This window comes from Zootoca vivipara, chromosome 1 (genome assembly GCF_963506605.1).
Source record: "Zootoca vivipara chromosome 1, rZooViv1.1, whole genome shotgun sequence".
Lineage (NCBI taxonomy): Eukaryota > Metazoa > Chordata > Lepidosauria > Squamata > Lacertidae > Zootoca > Zootoca vivipara.
The window spans coordinates 8,826,003-8,845,172 of record NC_083276.1 but is presented as its reverse complement, the minus strand read 5'-3'; the positions used below and the strand labels follow the sequence as shown (position 1 = coordinate 8,845,172).

The 19,170-nt window shown below is 47.6% G+C and overlaps 1 long non-coding RNA gene across 1 annotated transcript; it reads right to left on the bottom strand.

Annotated features, from left to right (window-relative positions):
* Positions 1-238: 238 nt before the first annotated feature.
* Positions 239-10,928, bottom strand: LOC118085560 (uncharacterized). The gene is made up of 3 exons (XR_004692653.2): positions 10,822-10,928; positions 4,010-4,128; positions 239-1,156 (listed from the first exon to the last, which is right to left on the bottom strand). It is a non-coding gene; the product is annotated as an uncharacterized LOC118085560 (long non-coding RNA).
* Positions 10,929-19,170: the final 8,242 nt, after the last annotated feature.

The following is a 19,170-nucleotide window of genomic DNA, read 5'->3' as shown; positions in this document are numbered from 1 at the left end:
AATACTGATAAGCACCCTGCCACCAAACTGTCGTATCAGTTTGACAGGAACTCAAAGAGGATCGCTTAGAAAGCGGTGATCACGGGGCGAATCACGGTTTTTCCAGCTCACCAAATTCACTGAAGTTACACAAAGTTAGAAGTGCCAACCAAAACAAGGAACCATGCATGCTGGCAAAGTCAGCGAGCCAGCAAATAAATGTCTAAGCATAACAATCTCAGAACAGTTAATAGCGTGGAACAGTCAATAGCGTGGACCCTAAGCAAAAAAAAAAAGCGTGAAAAGGAATCCATATCTGTAACGGCAGAGAATCCTTCAGTGCCGAAGGACTGCCTTAAAATGAAAGCTTGTTTCTTGACCCTTCTGAGAAGTCAGTCCCACCCACCCTTTCTGATTCTCACCAAAACCTCACTAACGGTATAGTCTCCTGTCTCAGTTTACGTTTCCTAAGCAAGGGTGGTCTAGTTAAGCTGCTAATGTTAATTCATCTATATACATAACGGACAAGTCGAAAAGCCACTGTTCGCTGAGCGCAAGATCTCTCTCTGCTTCTGAGGAACCTCCCTATTGCACCAGTTCCAAGTGGACACCGAGCGACGTTTGCAACCAAGCTGGCCGAAGCTCCCCCAGAGCAACCATCATTGCAGCCTAAGATGACAGACTAACCTTTGACCTCTCCCTGTGGTTGCAGCTAGCGCCTCACCATAGCAGGCTAAGAAGCCCTCCTAGCCGCTCAGAAGCAAAACAACCGGCAGGTCTACAAGAAAATAAAGCACGACCTCTACTCCATCTTATAAATAAGCAGCTGAGAATTCTGCTCCAAGTGGCCACTCGAGTAGCCCACTCTGTAAATGGCATTCTCTGTAGGGTAAGGCACGATACGATACGAATGCAGCTCTTCGTAATAAAGGGATTGAGAACGGCATTCTTGGACCATGAACTTCAGCCGTTTTCGTGCATCCGCGTAGGCAGTCCGGCAGCACGGACTCCCCTTAAAGTATTCATAGCGTTCCCGCTCCGTTTCCAGGTGAATCTTCCGCAGCAGGTTGTTGATCAAGACGGACCGGCGGAGGTAGATCTCGGGATCTTCGAGGAACTGGAGCTTCTGCAGAGAAAGTTTCAAGATACAAGTCCGGTCTTCGGGCAGGATCAGGTGCTGAGGCAAGTTCAAAGGATAAATAGAGACTGTTAGCGCAGAAAACTGATTTAGTGCATACTAAAAACACCAGATGTGTGGGATGCAACATAAGCAGTCAAATACAACATTTCCTGTTTGCCTAGAGTAGACATGCAGGGGAATGTTGGTCCAGTCAGTTGAACTTCCTGTTACACCTGGTCTGGAGCATCCTTCCTTTGCATGTGACCAGGTAGGTGGGTGTGACCCTTCCAGACCTAACAAAAGGTCCAATCACACAGCCACCTTCCTCTTTTGGTGCCTTTTCTTGTCTTGGACTGAGTTCCCATATGAGATGAACTCAAACCCTCTTCTGTAACTCTACACTAAAGCCTGCCTTCAGGGATCCAACTGTGAACTGAATGTTAGTAAACTTCTTATTACTTTTAAAAGAAGACTGTTGTGTCTGCATTCTTTTAGGAGGAAATCAAAGGGGTCTTAGAACTTAAGAGATTCTAACGAATCTGCAACTATCTTCCTGCTGTGTAAAGAGTATGAATAAACTCACTAGGGTGAGTTAGGAAGGATAATATTTAATCAATATATCCTCTCCTGCTACCCACAACATTCCCACAAGATGGTGAAGAAGACTGGATTCAAAACCTTCCCCAGCCTGGTCCTATTCCCAATGGTTTTTGGACCACAACCTAAGAACATAAGACAAGCCTACTGGATCCGGTCAATGGTCCATCTAGTCCTCTTCTCACAGTGGCCAGCCAGGTGCCTTCATGGGAAGCCCACAAATCGGGTCCTCCCTAACAAGAGGGCACGTTTTGCGGTGGGACCTGGCAACCAGACCCTGTGCTGTGGGTGGGAACATTGGGATGGGCACAACATCCCATTGGAGGTCCCTCGATCTTGGGTGCAATTTGACCATAGGGATGCCAGTCAAATCGATTGAGGGAGCTCTACTTAAGCCCATGCATGTGTCCCTGAGCTTCCTCTTTTGGGCTCAGTGCATCAGAACACCCCGCTCACCTCTCCCTATATTTAGGGCTTGCGCTTGACCTTGCTATGCCGTCGTGTGTCGTTGGGACAGGGGCACGGCAGGGGTACGGCACCCCACTTGGCTGATTGGCTGGTGCCACTTGGCTATCGCTTACCGTGTAGCAAATCGTCGCAACTTGTAAGGTTGCGGATAGGCTCTGGTTCAGGTGATAGGGGTGGCAGAGCGGTCTGGCCATCCCTATGTGATGGGTATTCCGTTAAAGGAATCCTGGGACTCTTTGGTTGGTCAACCCTGAGAGGGGTTGTGCCCTGAGCCTGAGCCCAGGGGGGCATCTGGCTGGTGGACTGGCTTGACCCCACCTTCCACTTTGCCAGGTGTTCACCCATGGCTGACCTATGGTGTGCCCTGGGTCAGCGCTTCCTGCAAGGGTGCAGGGAGCTAGTTGAACCAGAGCCTATGCAACCACTCACTTGGTTGTAATCAATAAAGTTGTGGCCTAAATTCTGCCAAAAACCAAACCAAAAATTTGAGACTTGTCTGAATTTATTTCGGGGGGGGGGGTTAAAAAGGTCTAAACACACAAAAACAAGACCTGAGCACAAGAGCCCTCTCCCCTCCTGTGGTTTCCAGCAACTGGAATTCTAAAAAATCACTGCCTCCTTTAAACTCATCTACATTGGTGGCTATTCTGCAGGAGAGAGTTCCATGGTTTAACTATATGCTGCATGAATCATAAAGTTGTAGAGCTGAAAGGGACCTTTAGGGTTATCTGGCCCAAAATCCTTCCTTTTCTCTGTCCTGAGGCTTCCAACATTCAGCCTCTCTGGGTTTCCATGAGTTCTAGTGTTATCAGAGAGGAAGAAACCATTGTTCCCATCTTACCTTCCAAGTCCCAGACTGCAGAATCCGGCACCGGCAGCCGTGTGACACCGGAAGTTGCGTCAACGTAACTTCTGGTATCGCTTTGCCCTTCTATGGGCACCAAAAATGGCCGCCGCCGGCTTCAAAAGTAGCTTCTACGCATGACCGGAAGTGCGTTGACACAACTTCCGGTGTCACCCCGCCCATCTATGGGCACCAAAAATAGCAGCCACCGACACCAGAAGTCGCGTCTACGCACTTCCGGTCATGCGTAGATGCGACTTTTGAAGCCGGCGGCGGCCATTTTTTGTGCCCATAGAAGGGCAAATCAGAAAGGGGAAAAAATGGCCGCCGGCAGGAGAAAATAACAGAGAAAAACGGGAGACGAAGTGATACGGGGGACCACCGGGAAAAGGTAAGTAAAAACGGGGGTTTCCCGGGGAAAACGGGGTACTTGGCAGCTATGGTTCCCATCCACATTCTACATGCCATTCCTAATTTTACAAACTTCCACCATGTCACCTCTTGCTCGCATTTCCTCTAAACAACGAAGGCCCATGCAGGAGAGTTGACCCACCCCCTTAATCATTTTGGTCGCCCTATTCCGAATCTCCCATCATCCCTGATCATTGGGCAGGTGGAATGAAGGATGATAGGAGATAAAAGTTCTACAACTTCTGGAGGGCACCGGCTTGTGAAAAGCCACGGGACTTCGCATTTCTGCTTCAGAAATGGGGCCCTTCTGAATTCATTGGGAAACAAATGCCATGAGTAACAAAGGCATGTCAAAACTCGTATTTTTATTGTTTTGCGTGCTCCGTGCAAACCACTCGGAGGTCACAGAAAACAGTATATAAAAGCATCAAATAAATAAATAAATTTGGCCTCTCTATTGGATTGAAATTAGCTCTCCACAGTAATGTTGTAAGTTATGTTGGTTTGTCAAAATCTATTATCAGAGAGTTATTATTTCCCCGGGGGGGTGGGGTGGAGTCAATTCTTTTCAATCTCAAAAACATACTCACTTTTGGAAAATACCCCTGGTAATCCTGATGTAAATCTTCTTCTTCTTCTGCATATTTCCTCTTAAAATAGGCTACTTTCGACGTTGTTAAGGTATTTGTCGATACTTGGCTGGGACCTGCTGTGCAAACAAGGAGGAGTTGTCATTAGGAATTGTGATGTTGGCTTTCCGTATCTCTGTTTCCATTGGACTGTCGACTTGTGTTTTATTCCCAGCTTTACTGTGTTAGGAAACATTTTTGATCAAGCAGGTTATAGATATTAAAGAAAGAAATATGGTTTGTTTTTATTTTCAGAAGTAAAATCAATTTTTGTTGCATTTGCCAGCAATTTTCTACAATCACACGACATCCATTTGCAAGCAATTGCACAATGATCAGCTCTATGTATGGAGGAAGTATATAATACAGGAGTTCCACCCCAGGTCTTTTTCCAGAGGAAATGGAATGTCATCTACCGGAGTAGTGGGGGAATTAACAAGACACCCCCTCTCACAGGCTTGTTGGGAGGATTAAATGGAGAAAGGGAAGAACAATGTACAGTGGTACCTTGGTTCTCAAACGCCTTGGTACTCATACAACTTGGAACCCAAACACTGCAAACCCAGAAGTGTTCTGGTTTGCAAACTTTTTTCAGAAGCTGGACATGCTCCATTTTGAGTGGTACACTTCCGATTTGAGTGCCACACTTCTGTTCTGAGTGTTATGTTACGTCTGTTTTTGCTATTGATTTTGCGGTTTTGTTTTTGCAGCTCTTTTTGTTTTGTTTTGTTTTGTTTTTGTGACTGTGTGGAACCCAGTCAGTTCAGCTGCTGATTGATTGATTGATTGATTGATTGATTGTGTGGCTGCAGTACATTGTTTATTGCTTTCATTTTATGGATCAATGGTCTTGTTTGACCAGGGGTCAGCAAACTTTTTCAGCAGGAGGCCAGTCCACTGTCCCTCAGACCTTGGGGGGGGGGGCGAACTATATTTTGAAAAAAAATATGAACGAATTCCTATGCCCCACAAATAACCCAGAGATGCATTTTAAATAAAAGGGCACATTCTACTCATTTAAAAACATGCTGATTCCTGAACTGTCCGCAGGCTGGATTTAGAAGGCGATTGGGCCGCATCCGGCCCCCGGGCCTTAGTTTGGGGTCCCTGTGTTAGATAGTAAAACACACGTTAAGTTGCTGTTTTAGGGGTTGTTTTTAAAAGTCTGGAACAGATTAATCCATTTTTGCAGTACCTTCTATAGGAAAGTGCACCTTGGTTTTGGAACGCTTTGGTTTTGGAATGGAATTCCGGAACGGATTAAGTTTGAGAACCAAGGTACCACTGTATACTGCTCTGAGCTCCTTGGAGAGAATAAAGGTGACATATTAATGTAAGAAATGGATATATAAAAGCAAAAAGGAGGGGCAGGTGTCGGCCAAGAAAGCACTAGTACTAGGATTGGGAGGCAACAGGAAAGAGGACCATGCCATCACCAGGAAGGCAGAGTCACCAAACATCCACCTCAGGCAATGCAATTGCGGGGTGCTAGCGCTGTGGTCTAAACCACAGAGCCTAGGGCTTGCTGATCAGAAGGTCGGCAGTTCGAATCCCCACAACAGGGTGAGCTTCCGTTGCTCAGTCCCAGCTCATGCCAACCTAGCAGTTTGAAAACACGTCAAAGTGCAAGTAGATAAATAGGTACTGCTCCGGCAGGAAGGTAAACAGCATTTCAGTGCGCTGCTCTGGTTTGCCAGAACCGGCTTAGTCATGCTGGCCACATGACCTGGAAGCTGTACGCCGGCTCCCTCGGCCAGTAAAACGAGATGAGCGCCGCAACCCAGAGTCGTCTGCGACTGGACCTAATCTTTACCTTTACCTAGCCCTGCACAGATGACTTACCTCACAGCTGTATGTTTTAAAAGATATATTTCCCTTTTGCCACAAGGTGGCAGTGTTGACACATTCAAAAACCTAAGTAGGTGTACCAACCAAAACCAAAATAAAAGTATTTTCTCTCGCAATCACATTCAGTTTAGCTATTTATTTTTTTATTCTAAAAATTCAATAAAACATCTACCGGTAGCATTGTTGTAGGAATTTCCCCACCCCACCCCATTGAATCACACACATACATTTCCCACATGGCTATCGAAAGGGGGACTTGGGAGCCATAATCCTCTAAGCCTTACAACACTTAGGCAGGAGGATCTGCCAACTGGACATTTCCCCATCAATGGTTCCAGACTGCTAGCCATCTCATTCACAATGGAAGACTCCTCCGAACAAAAGATAGTGATAAACTCTTAAAAGGTAAAGGTAAAGGGACCCCTGACCATTAGGTCCAGTCGTGACCCACTCTGGGGTTGCGCACTCATCTCGAATTATTGGCCGAGGGAGCCGGCGTATAGCTTCCAGGTTATGTGGCCAGCATGACAAAGCCACTTCTGGCGAACCAGAGCAGCACACGGAAATGTCGTTTACCTTCCTGCTGTAGTGGTTCCTATTTATCTACTTGCATTTTGATGTGCTTTCGAACTGCTAGGTTGGCAGGAGCTGGGACCAAGCAATGGGAGCTCACCATGCCACAGGGATTCGAAACGCTGACCTTCTGATCAGCAAGCCCTAGGCTCAGTGGTTTAACCCACAGAGCCACCTGGGTCCCTCGATAAACTCTTAATTTCTCTTTGTGTTTAGGAATTCACACCTGGGAGGGGTGAGAGGAGGACTAAGAGAGGTCAAAGGTGCTCGGATTTCTACCTTGAACCCTCCCTTTTTGTGAGGTATTGATTACGTAGCTGTGATGTAGGAATGATGTATTTTGGGGGTGTTTCTTGGTGATGGGAAAACTGATAAAAGTGGAGGTTCTCTTTTGTTCTGGGTCTCCATCTTGCTTCACCTTCAGGCCCATCTTAACCACATCGAGCACCGTGGCGCAAAGGTCCCTCCGCCGCCGCCGCCCCCCAACTCACCACGGATGCAGAGGAGGGATATAGCATGGGTGAGCCGGGCGCTGAGGGTGGGCCGGGCTCGGGCGCTGCAGCGGGTGGGCCGGGCTGCCTAGTTGTCTTCCGGGGCGCTGGTGCCATGTCCTCCTGCACGGAGGCCTCTGCTGGGGGGGGGCGGTGCCGCGCAGCACCTGGCCTCTTGTCCTCCTCATGCCCCCGACCCGACCCACCAGGCTGAGGCCAGGACTCCAACCGAGTGGGAGGGAGGGAGGCAAGGAGCAGGGCGAGCGGGAGGGCGGGTGGGCTGTCTGGCGGGCGCGGCAGCGCGGCGCCCCCTGGCGGCCCGGCGCCCTGTCGCATTGTGCCACCCAGCCTTGCCTTAAGGTGTTCACCTTGTTGCAGGTGGGGCCCTGTCGCGACAGTATTTTACTTTAATAAAGACCAAGCCTACTGGCTGCTGTTTTGCTCTGATATTCTTGGCTGGAGTCTTGTTTTGTCCAAGGGAGCCCTCAGATTTCCGTTAACAGCATTCAACGGTGCTTCCTTTTGTCCTTTCGAGCAGAACTCTCTCGATACAATGGCAGCAAAGGAATGTAGCATATCAAAGATCGGAGCAGAACCTAGTCTCAGAGTGCTTTCGGAAGCTGGTTGCCGTGCATTTAAGAAGCCCTCTGCTTAAGGGATGTGCTGACAACGGGGTTTGCAAAGCCTCTTGCGTGGCACTTCCCAAAAAAACAAAACCCAGACAATCAACTGGTTATGGGGCTTTGGGGAAGCATCATGCAAAGTATTCAGTATTTCCCAGGCGCCAGGATTAGGTCTTGCAAAGTGCTTTGTGCTGCATTTCTGAAGCACCTGATACTCCACAATAATAAAACCTGTTTGTCTTTATTGGGATTTCTCTCCCACCCCCCCACCCCACCCCCCACAGAGTTCCAGAATTGGAATTTGCTTGTTATCTCACTCTCTGGTTTGTTGGGATTCCTAGAAAGGCCAAGGCAACTATCTCCTGTTTTGTTTGTTCTGTTTTTTTACTATCTCTGCCTTTAAAAACAATCAATATGCAACCAGATAAGGTGGAGGGGAGCGAGAGGCAGCTTCTTACAAACCAAATCCGGAGGGCTTGGAGCCAAGCTGAAATTGACATTGATTTTCAGGAGGCGAAACAAGGCTGACATCATGGGATATATGGCGATGTTCTTGGCAGCCTCTGCTTCATAACCTAAAGTGAAGTGTGTGCACTTGCAGAGTGCCCTTGCCGTCGAATCTGTTGCCAACCATCCATCTTTGTTACACTTTTACGTTTCCAGTCTCCCTTGGGGCGGGAGGTATAGAGCAAGGATGAAACCTTCTCTCCGACTCTGATGCATGAACAGTAAGGTTGCCAAAAGACCAGGGATAAAATGGTTAGACTGGTGTTCTATTTTCTCTCTTTGCTCGTTTGGCCTCAGGGCCTCTTGTCAGAATCCATGTGCTGAAGCCAGATTTTTGAAGGGAAAGTCAACGTAAACATTTTCCTTTACCATGCATATTTGAACTGTGTGAGGCACGCACGCACACACACACACACACACACACACACACACATTTATTATTATTATTATTATTATTATTATTATTATTATTATTATTATTATTAGCCACATTTTAAAAGGGCATAGGATGTCAATCAGATCAACCAAAGGCCTGGTTAAAAAGGAATGCTTTTGCCTGGCGCCTAAAGGTGTATAATGAAGGTGCCAGGTGAACTTCTCTGGGGAGAGCATTCCACAGATGAGGAGCCACTGCAGAGAAGGCCCTGTTCTCATGTTGCCGCACTCTGGACCTCTCGAGGAGGAGGCACACGAAGGAGGGCCTCAGAAGATGATCTCAGGGTCCAGATAGGTTCATATGGAAAGAGGTGGTCTTTGAGGTATTGTGGTCCTGAGACATCTGGGACTCAGCTACACGGGTCAATTATAATGTTATAACTGCATTATAAAAATGTGACATGAGGTGGCACTGTAGAGCTGGAATCCAAAGTGAATGGTAAATTGCTTTGCGACCTTTGATAGCATTTTTTTATATCTGTGTAGATCCAGCCCTGGTAATGAAGGCTGGTCTAGTAGCGCAAACAGGAAATGGGCCCACCATCTTCAGCCTGCCCCCCCCCCCGGCCATCTGCCTTCTGACAACCAGACCAGAGAGTGACACAGAGTTGCCAGCTTCCTCCTCCTTGGTTGTTGCCCCTTGAAGAGCTCATCAGGGAGCAGGCAGATGGGAGGAAAACTTCGACTCCTATCAGACCCAATGAGCATGGTCAATGACCAGAAAGATGGGAGATTGTAGTCCAACAACATCTGCAGGGTCGCAGAGTCTAACCTGCCTCTGCCATTCATCCTACTATATTCTGGGATCGAGCCCCATTGAACCAGGCAGGTCCATATGAAGGACTGCCTCTCTTCATATGAAGTTACATGGACCCTGAGATCATCCTCTGAAGGCCTTCTTTGTGTGTCTCCTCCACAAGAGGTCCAGATGTTGGCAACACAAGAACGGGCATTTGTGGAATGCTCTCCCTAAGGAAGCTCACCTGGCACCTTAATCATAGAATCATAGAATCATAGAGTTAGAAGAGACCGCAAGGGCCATCCAGTCCAACCCCTGCCGAGCAGGAAACACCGTCAAAGCATGCTTGACATATGCCTGTCAAGCCTCTGCTTAAAGACCTCCAAAGAAGGAGACTCCACCACACTCCTTGGTAGCAAATTCCACTGCCGAACAGCTCTTACTGTCAGGAAGTTCTTCCTGATGTTTAGGTGGAATCTTCTTTCTTGAAGTTTGAATCCATTGCTTCGTGTCCGCTTCTCTGCAGCAGCAGAAAACAATCTTTCTCCCTCCTCATTGTAAACCTTCATTGTAAACCTTTTGGCTCTAGGCAAAAACATTCCTCTTCAACCAGATATTTGGCTGGTTGACACCCAATGCCCTTTCAAATGTGTTGTGGGAGGGGGGTTATTGGTTTGTTTTTTGTTCCTTATTATGTATTTTGAGTTTCCTATGTTGTAATTTGGTTTTGTGAACCACCCTGAGATCTATGGAAATTTTAACAAAAAGAACCACAACAACAGCTCGGTGTGGGTTCATGTCTGAGCAGAAATGTCTAAGATTGGTCTGGCGGTGTTTCCCTGACTTGCTCGTTCCATTCAGATTTTAAAAGGGGTGGCATGCAAGGGTATTTGAACTATTTTTAACCTAATCGCGTCACCACCACAAAAATTGGCAGCGAAAGAGGACCTTTTTACAGGAGTGGGTTTGGAAGACATCGGGATGCTCTGAGCCTAAGCTAAACTGCCGTGATTTATTTAAAACTTTGGGGAGAAAAACCAATTCAATTAATACTTGGCATTTTTTCATAGCTTATTGGCGTGTCGGATGTAATATTAATTTTAAAGTGGAGAATACTAAGCAAGAAAGGCTAATGCTCTGGCTGGACACGAGGCAGCAGCTTCCTGTGTTGTAAGTATGAAAGTGATTATAAATATACCAAATAAATCAAGCAGAAAGCAGAAACCCAGCAGGGAGTCTAGAAATGGGAAGGCTATCAATGAGCAGCACCCATTAGCGCCTCTGAAGCAACAAATCCTACAAACTGAGGAGCCGGGACAGTCGGTCACGTTAAAGGGCCAGGTGGCACCTTATTGGCTCTCCTGGGTCACCTGGTGGGGTACGGCCTGCAGTACCACCGTGTGCCCACCTGCAGTGGTGGCACTGCAGAGCAGCTGAGAGGAGACCATCAAGTGAGTGCAGTAAAGAAACTGAGCCCTGAGTCTTGTCTACAGCACGGCTGGTTACAGTGTTGTCCGCTCTGCAGCATCGCGCTTTCATTGAAGCAATTTGCCGTACCTCGTAATGCCGAATCAGTCCACAGAGCGCCTCTCTACTGTGTTTTCAGCAGCCCTGACGAGTTTCTCCCTCCACACAGGCTCTGCTCGCATCGCTTCGCACGCGGTTCTGCTGAACAAACACCTGTGCGAGTGAATCGAGGAGAGAGGGGAGAGTAGGGGAGAGGATAGAAAGGGGAGAGGGAGAGAAAGAGAGGGAGGCATGTCAGAGCATACACCAGCCCAGGACAAACTCTCGTCATTGCAATAATAATAATAATAATAATAATAATAATAATAATAATAATAATAATAATAATAGTTGTTGTTGTTTAGTCGTTTAGTCGTGTCCGACTCTTCGTGACCCCATGGACCATAGCACGCCAGGCACTCCTGTCTTGCACTGCCTCCCGCAGTTTGGTCAAACTCATGTTCGTAGCTTCGAGAACACTGTCCAACCATCTCGTCCTCTGTCGTCCCCTTCTCCTAGTGCCCTCAATCTTTCCCAACATCAGGGTCTTTTCCAAGGATTCTTCTCTTCTCATGAGGTGGCCAAAGTATTGGAGCCTCAGCTTCACAATCTTACTTATACCAGGCATCCCCCCAAAGTGTGGCCCTCCAGGTGTTTTGGCCTACAACTCCCATGATCCCTAGCTAACAGGACCAGTGGTCAGGGATGATGGGAATTGTAGGCCAAAACATCTGGAGAGCTGAAGTCTGGGGGTGCCTGACTTATACCCTGCCTATCTGGCCGGGCCTCCCCAGCCACTCTGGGCAGCTTCCAACAGAATATTAAAACCACAATAAAACATCAAACATTAATAACTTCCCTAAACAGGGCTGCCCTCAGATGTCTTCTAAAAGTCAGGTAGTTTATTTCCTGTTACAGGTAGGCAGCCATGTTGGTTTGACGTAGTCGAAACAAAATAAAAAAAAATTCCTTCCAGCAGCACCTAAGAGACCAACTAAGTTTGTCATTAGTATGAGCTTTTGTGTGCATGCATTGGTATCTGAAGAAGTGTGCATGCACACGAAAGCTCATACCAATGACAAACTTAGTTGGTCTCTAAGGTGCTGCTGGAAGTTATTTCCTGGACATCTGGGGGAAGGGCATTCCACAGGGCGGGCACCACTACTGAGAAGGCCCTCTGCCTGGTTCCCTGTAATTTCAATTCTTGCAGTGAGGGAACCGCCAGAAGGCCCTCAGCGCTGGACCTCAGTGTCCGGGCTGGACAATGCGGGTGGAGACGCTCCTTTGTGTCTACTGAGCCGAGGTCGTTAAGGGCTTTCAAGGTCACCACCAACACTTTGAATTGTGCTCAGAAACGTACTGGGAGCCAATGTAGATCTTTCAGGACCGCCGTTATATGGTCCCAGCGACCACTCCCAGTCACCAGTCTAGCTGCCGCATTCTGGAAAGCAATACCATGAAAATGCCTGCTATTTGGGTGCCTTGTTTCCTGAAGTCTCAGAGCAACAGAAAAGGCTTAGGTCCAAGGATGTGTTGCCCCTCTTCTGATAGGAAATGCTCTGCGGGCGGGGGGACAAAAAAATAGAGGGTTCAAGGAGGATCAATTGGAGTTGGGAGTGAGAAATGTGCCAATTTTAATTTGAGGGATGTTGGAGGGTATGGGCCAGGTGGATCAGGGCAAAGGCCCATCTAGTCCAGCAGTCTGTTCTCACAATGGCCAACTGTTGTTGTTGTTTAGTCGTGTCCGACTCTTCGTGACCCCATGGACCAGAGCACGCCAGGCACTCCTGCCTTCCACTGCCTCCCGCAGTTTGGTCAAACTCATGTTCGTAGCTTCGAGAACACTGTCCAACCATCTCGTCCTCTGTCGTCCCCTTCTCCTCGTGCCCTCCATCTTTCCCAACATCAGGGTCTTTTCCAGGGAGTCTTCTCTTCTCATGAGGTGGCCAAAGTATTGGAGCCTCAGCTTCACGATCTGTCCTTCCAGGGAGCACTCAGGGCTGATTTCCTTCAGAATGGATAGGTTTGATCTTCTTGCAGCCCATGGGACTCTCAAGAGTCTCCTCCAGCACCATAATTCAACTAGATGCCCATATAAGCCTGAAAGCACAATCTGTCCCTTTAGGAACATCCTGCCTCCAGCATTGGAGCATAGCCCTTGTGGCTAGTAGCCATTGATAGCCCTTTTCTCCATGAATTTGCCCCATCTGCTTTTAAAGCCACCTAACCTGATAGCCACCCCTTCATCTTGCAGCAGCAAATTCCATAGTTCTATGCGCTGGGTTAAAAATGTACTTCCTTCTGTCTGTCCTCAAGCTTCCCCCTTGCCTGCGCAGACTAGTTTAGGAATTGTGGGGAACTTTCTTTGAAACAGTAGAAGAACTTCAGCTGTGGGCCTGCAGGGTGGTCCAGAGGCCACACTGTTCCTGGAGCCTTCAGGGTAGGCTTTTGGTGGCATCTCTGCATGGCGTTCAAGTCTCAGAAGAAAGCTGAAGAATTCTGTGTGGTTTGTGTGTGATGGGAAGTTCTCCATCGTCAGACATGCAAGTTTCAAGACAGCTGTCAAAGTTCGCAAAGATTTAGCTCACCTGGCGATTTAGCTTCTCAAGTCCCAGGCCATGGGGCAGAACCCCAAATAATTAGAGTGCACAGGTGGTCATGACTCAATTTCTAAAACTCCAACTCTCCCACAAAAATGGCAAAATGGGGCAGAGAGAGAGAGAGAGAGAGAGAGAGAGAGAGAGAGAGAGAGAGAGAGAGAGAGAGAGAGAGAGAAGAGAGAGAGAGGGAATGTTTACCACGTATAGGAACCAGAAGAGTCTTCCAGCAATTGAGCAATTGACAAGCTGGAACCAAAGATGGAGGAGGGTCTGGAAACCATGCCCTATGAGGATCTGTTGAAGGAGCTGGGTGTGTTTAACCTGGAAAAGAGGGCACCGAGAGGCGATAGGATAGCCATCTTCAAATATCTCAAGGGCTGTCCCATGGGAGATGGAGCAAGCTGGTTTTCAACTGCTCTGGAGGGTAGGGCCCGAATCAAAGGAGTCAAATGATGAGAAAGGAGATTCTGACTCAACATTTGGAGGATCTTCCTGACAGCAAGAACTGTTTGACAGTAGAACGGATAACCTCGGAAGGTGGTGGACTCTTTTTCATTGGAACTTTCTAAACAGAGGCTTGGGTGTCCATCTCTCAGGGATTCTTTAGCAGTGATTCCTGCATTGCAGGAGGCGGGACTAAATGACCCTGGTGGGTTCTTTCCAACCCTACAATTCTGTGGTTCTATGGTTCTATGGAGGTTGCCCGTGCTAATTTATACATTTGGATGCAAATTTAGAAACAGGGGTTCTAGGATTTAAGTAGCAACGCAATGCAACTCACCTCTCCAGGTGCAGCTAACTGTTGATGGGCAAGTTCAAGACCTTGCCCCCAATTCTCATTCCTTTGGTTTCTTTTTCCCTATCGGCTTAAGCCAGATTCACAGTAGACAGCCTTTCAAATAGAGGATTACTCTAGCGCCAGCCAGCCATGCCCTGGCCCAAGATACTCCGTTGCATTCCCCTTCCTTCCCCATTTTCCTCCCCCATGCTCAGCATTCATCCATTTTCTCTGCAACCCACAGGGTTCCTCTCTAAAACCTTCCTCTTCTGCATTGGACGTGCCATTTCGGGTTCATAAGGGCAGGTTACCTCTTTCAAGATATGAAGGCTACATTTGCATACGAGGCTTCATCCGGTATGTGCTGTGTGGCCTGAGAGATGCTCAAAAACTCCCTTACATTTGCTAAACCAGTAAAGCTAAAAGTAAAGGGACCCCGGACGACTCTGGGGTTGCGGCGCTCATCTCGCTTTACTGGCTGAGGGAGCCGGTGTACAGCTTCCAGGTCATGTGGCCAGTATGACAAAGCCACTTCTGGCAAACCAGAGCAGCACACGGAAACGCCGTTTACCTTCCCACTGGAGCGGTTCCTATTTATCTACTTGCACTTTGACATGCTTTTGAACTGCTAGGTTGGCAGGAGCAGGGACCAAGCAATGGGAGCTCACCCCATCGTGGGGATTTGAACCACCAACCTTCTGATCTGCCAAACCAGACCCCCAAACCCGTCAGTTGACCAAGTTCCAAACATGGAAAGTGGGGTGCATTTGACATGGTGCACCCCAAACTTCACACTGGTCTTCAGCGTTGATTTCTCTCCCTCACTACACTCCGGCCAGACGCTTTTACAAACCTGGAGCTGGGTTCAAATGTGACCTCAGGCAGGAACCGGCCTCAGGCAGGTCTCCTCACCCCCACCCCAGCCCCACCCCAGCTCTAAAAGGGAACATAGCCGGGGCCTGGCCCCTCACAGGGCAACTGTGAAAAGGGAGCTTTGCAAAAGTGCTTGGCGAATGAACTCTTCAACCTCAAACCTATTGATCTGAAAGTAAGTCCCATTGATTTCGATGGCACCACTTAAGTGTGGTTAGGAAATCAGCTGGGGGCAGGGGGGGCGGGACGTTGCATATACATAATTAATCCTAATTGCAGAGGGCCATGCAAGACTCCACAATCCATCTCTTGTTCTTCTGCTGGAGAGGACGATTTGGGGGAGTCTATTAAATACCTCTAAAGCAGGCATCCCCAAACTGTGGCCCTCCAGATGTTTTGGCCTACAACTCCCATGATCCCTAGCTAACAGGACCAATGGTCAGGGATGATGGGAATTGTAGTCCAAAACATCTGGAGGGCCGAAGTTTGGGGGTGCCCGCTCTAAAGCATTGGATGAGGACCGTAGAGCCACCGCTCATGTTCAGGAGACATTGTCGGCAGATGGATTAAAGATCTGGGTGCTCTGAGATGTGGTGGCTGCCAAATGCACTTTTCCCTAAGATAGGTGTGGGGGATCTTTCCAACCTTAAAGGTAAAAGGTAAAGGTAAAGGACCCCTGACAATTAAGTCCAGTTGCAGACCTTACCGCTATATTATTCTGTGATGGGCTGGTTGATGGGCCTTACTGATCTCTGCCAGGCTAAGACCCTCAGTTGATACCCTGCACTGACCATCCAGACAAAAGCATCGCAATGTGTTTTCCTCTACTAGCCCGGTCTCTTAAAACAATATTTAAAATTTTGGGTTTAAGTACCAGCATGCCTTCACAATGAAGTCGCTCTGTACATTGATTGCCAAGCCACATTTCCTTCCAAAGTATCTTATAGAACAGGGGTTCCCAAACTAAGGCCCGGGAGCTGGATGCGGCCCAATCGCCTTCTAAATCCGGCCCGCGGACAGTCCAGGAATCACCATGTTTTTACATGAGTAGAATGTGTCCTTTTATTTAAAATGCATCTCTGGGTTATTTGTGGGGCCTGCCTGGTGTTTTTACATGAGTAGAATGTGTCCTTTTATTTAAAATATATCTCTGGGTTATTTGTGGGGCATAGGAATTCGTTCATATTTTTCCCCAAAAAATATAGTCCGGCCCCGCACAAGGTCTGAGGGACAGTGGACCAGCCCCCTGCTGAAAAAGTTTGCTGACCCCTGTCATAGAACTGTAGAGTTGGAAGGGATCCTAGCGGTCATCTAGTCCATCCCCTGCAATGCAAGAATCTCCGCTAAAGCATCCACGACAGATGGCCGTCCAACCTCTGCTTAAAAATACCTCGGAATTCTACCCTCTGCAAACTTTGATGTGGAGCATTGGGCAGGCACCCTCTTCACTTTTGGAAAATTTGCTGGATATACTCAGGAAAACTGGTCATCCCAACTGGAGTACGCAGGAAGCAGCAATGACGAGCCCATTTTTTAAATGCTTAAAATCCTGCCAATCAGCTGTTTGATCAGGAAAGGAGAATGGAAAGGGCTGAATCCGGACACTTCCCCCACCACCACCCTCCTCCAGCAACCCAACAGTGGGATTTGAGTTTATTTCATAAGGGGTCCCACACTGTTGGTTGCATGCCAAACGACATTTATTTGTGCATGCAGCCTCTCATCTGTGCTGCTTCAGATAAGCATGTCAAAACTATGCCCCTAGAGGGATCAAGCCTCAGATATCTGCATTTGCTAAGATGGTATGTTTTTATTTCAACATTTGAAACTTGATAGGATGTGAAGATTGAAATCACAGCATATTTTATTTCTGACTGTCTTTGAGAATCAAAAGGCAGAGGCATTTTTGTTTTTGATTGATGGTTTGCAGTAGAATTTAGTATCTGACAGTATTTATCACACAATATGGAATGGCATTTTGCATTTGACACCTGGTGAAACTTCATAATTAATGCCTGCCAAAATTCAAAACAATTAAGAGGACTCTAGCGGCAAAGGATGAATGAAAACTTGTAAAATTTGCTGAGTTTTTGATTGATTTTATTCATGCACCATGCAGCAGCAGGCCTTTGCATTTTGTGTGCAATTGATTAACTATTGTTTAATCAATGGATCAAAAAGCCATATTGATGAAATCCCCACAATTTATGAATGTTTAAAGCACCCCACATGCATTATCTTCAGTAATCCTCACAAGAACCCTGCAAGGAAGGTCAGCATTATTATCCTATTGCAGATGAGGGTGTGAGAACCAAAGGTTTGGCTAAAGCCACCTTCTGAACGCAACTGTCTCCCCCGGGAGTTTGTGGACTCTCCTTCCTTGGAGGTTTTTCAGCAGAGGTTGGATGGGCCATCTGTCAGGGATGCTTTAGTTGAGATTCCTGCATTGCATGGGGTTGGACTAGATGACCCTTGGGGGTCCCTTCCAGCTCTACAATTCTATGATTAATTGCCGAGGGGGCTTCCTAGCTCATAGGAAGCTGTCTTATACCAAGTCAGACCACTGGGTCCATCTAGCTAATTATTTATTTATTTATTTATTTATTTATTTATTTATTCATACCCCGCCCATCTGGCCGGGTTCCCCCAGCCACTCTGGGCGGCTTCCAACAAAACATTAAAATACAGAAATCAAACATTAAAAGCTTCCCTAAACAGGGCTGCCTTGAGATGCCTTCTAAAGGTCTGGTCGTTGTTGTTCTCTTTGACCTCTAGTGGGAGGGCGTTCCACAGGGTGGGTGCCACTACCGAGAAGGCCCTCTGCCTGGTTCCCTGTAACTTGGCTTCTCGTAGCGAGGGAACCGCCAGAAGACCCTCGGCGCTGGACCTCAGTGTCCGGGCAGAACGATGCAGGTGGAGACGCTCCTTCAGGTATACTGGACCGAGGCCATTTAGGGCTTTAAAGGTCAACACCAACACTTAGAATTGTGCTCGGAAACGTACTGGGAGCCGATGTAGGTCTTTCAGGACCGGTGTTATGTGGTCTTGGCGGCCGCTCCCAGTCACCAGTCTAGCTGCCACATTCTGGGTTAGTTGTAGTTTCCGGGTCACCTTCAAAGGTAGCCCCACGTAGAGCGCATTGCAGTAGTCCAAGCTAGAGCATGCACCACTCTGGCGAGACAGTCTGCGGGCAGGTAGGGACTCAGCCTATTATTTTGTACACTGGCAGTGGATCTCCCAGACATTCCTCGTCCTACCTGAAGATGCCCAGGATTGAAGTTGGGATCTTCTGCATCAACACAGATGCTCTATTGCTAAGCTACAGCCTTTCCCCGATTAGTCACATGCTCTTAGGCACTAAATCATGATTGCTCTCTCTATCTAATTTCTCGCGTAGGTATAGGTAGATCCCTATGTATAAGTGCGGAGATTGCCTGCTGAATGGAGAAAGCACAGAGACGCGGGATAGTGTCGATTCAAAGGCACCAAGAGAAAAACTGCAGGCAGACGGCTTATTTTTCATTAATTCGCTGCAAAGTGTTATGGCGAGTCTTTCTAGTTTGTTTATATATATTTAAAAAGTGGCATGTGCACCAAAGCAAGGACAACGGCAACAAATGACCGCAGCGGAAATGATTGGAATCTAAAACTACAAAATAAAAGATTAAATCTTAAGGAATCAAATAGGAATCATCTCTAAACAACGCCAGAGAATGAGCCTCAGCTCCAGTCACAAAACGGGTATTTCGATCTGCGCCTAATCCCTCCATATTGGCACGTATATGAGCTCTCTATATATAGACAGTTATTTCATCCAGGGAGGAGGCTGCTTCACATGGATGAGAACTTTTCGTAGTGTTTCTATGGTTACTTTTCAGAGTTTCGCACACTCGAGGCTTACAAGGTGGGGTTGTGCTGGGGACTCTCTGGGGGGGGGGGAAATATGAGTATCCGGGTGGGGTGAGCGAGGAGTTGCAAATTGGCACCAGAGTGAGTATGAATTCACACACACACACACACACACACACTTTCCTCTTCCTGAAATCTGGTCTTGCCACCACCTCTCTTCCCCATATGACTGGATCTCTCCAGGGGCAAAGAGAGAAACCTCCTCCAAGCCATCAAGCAAACACCTCCCAGCAAATATAT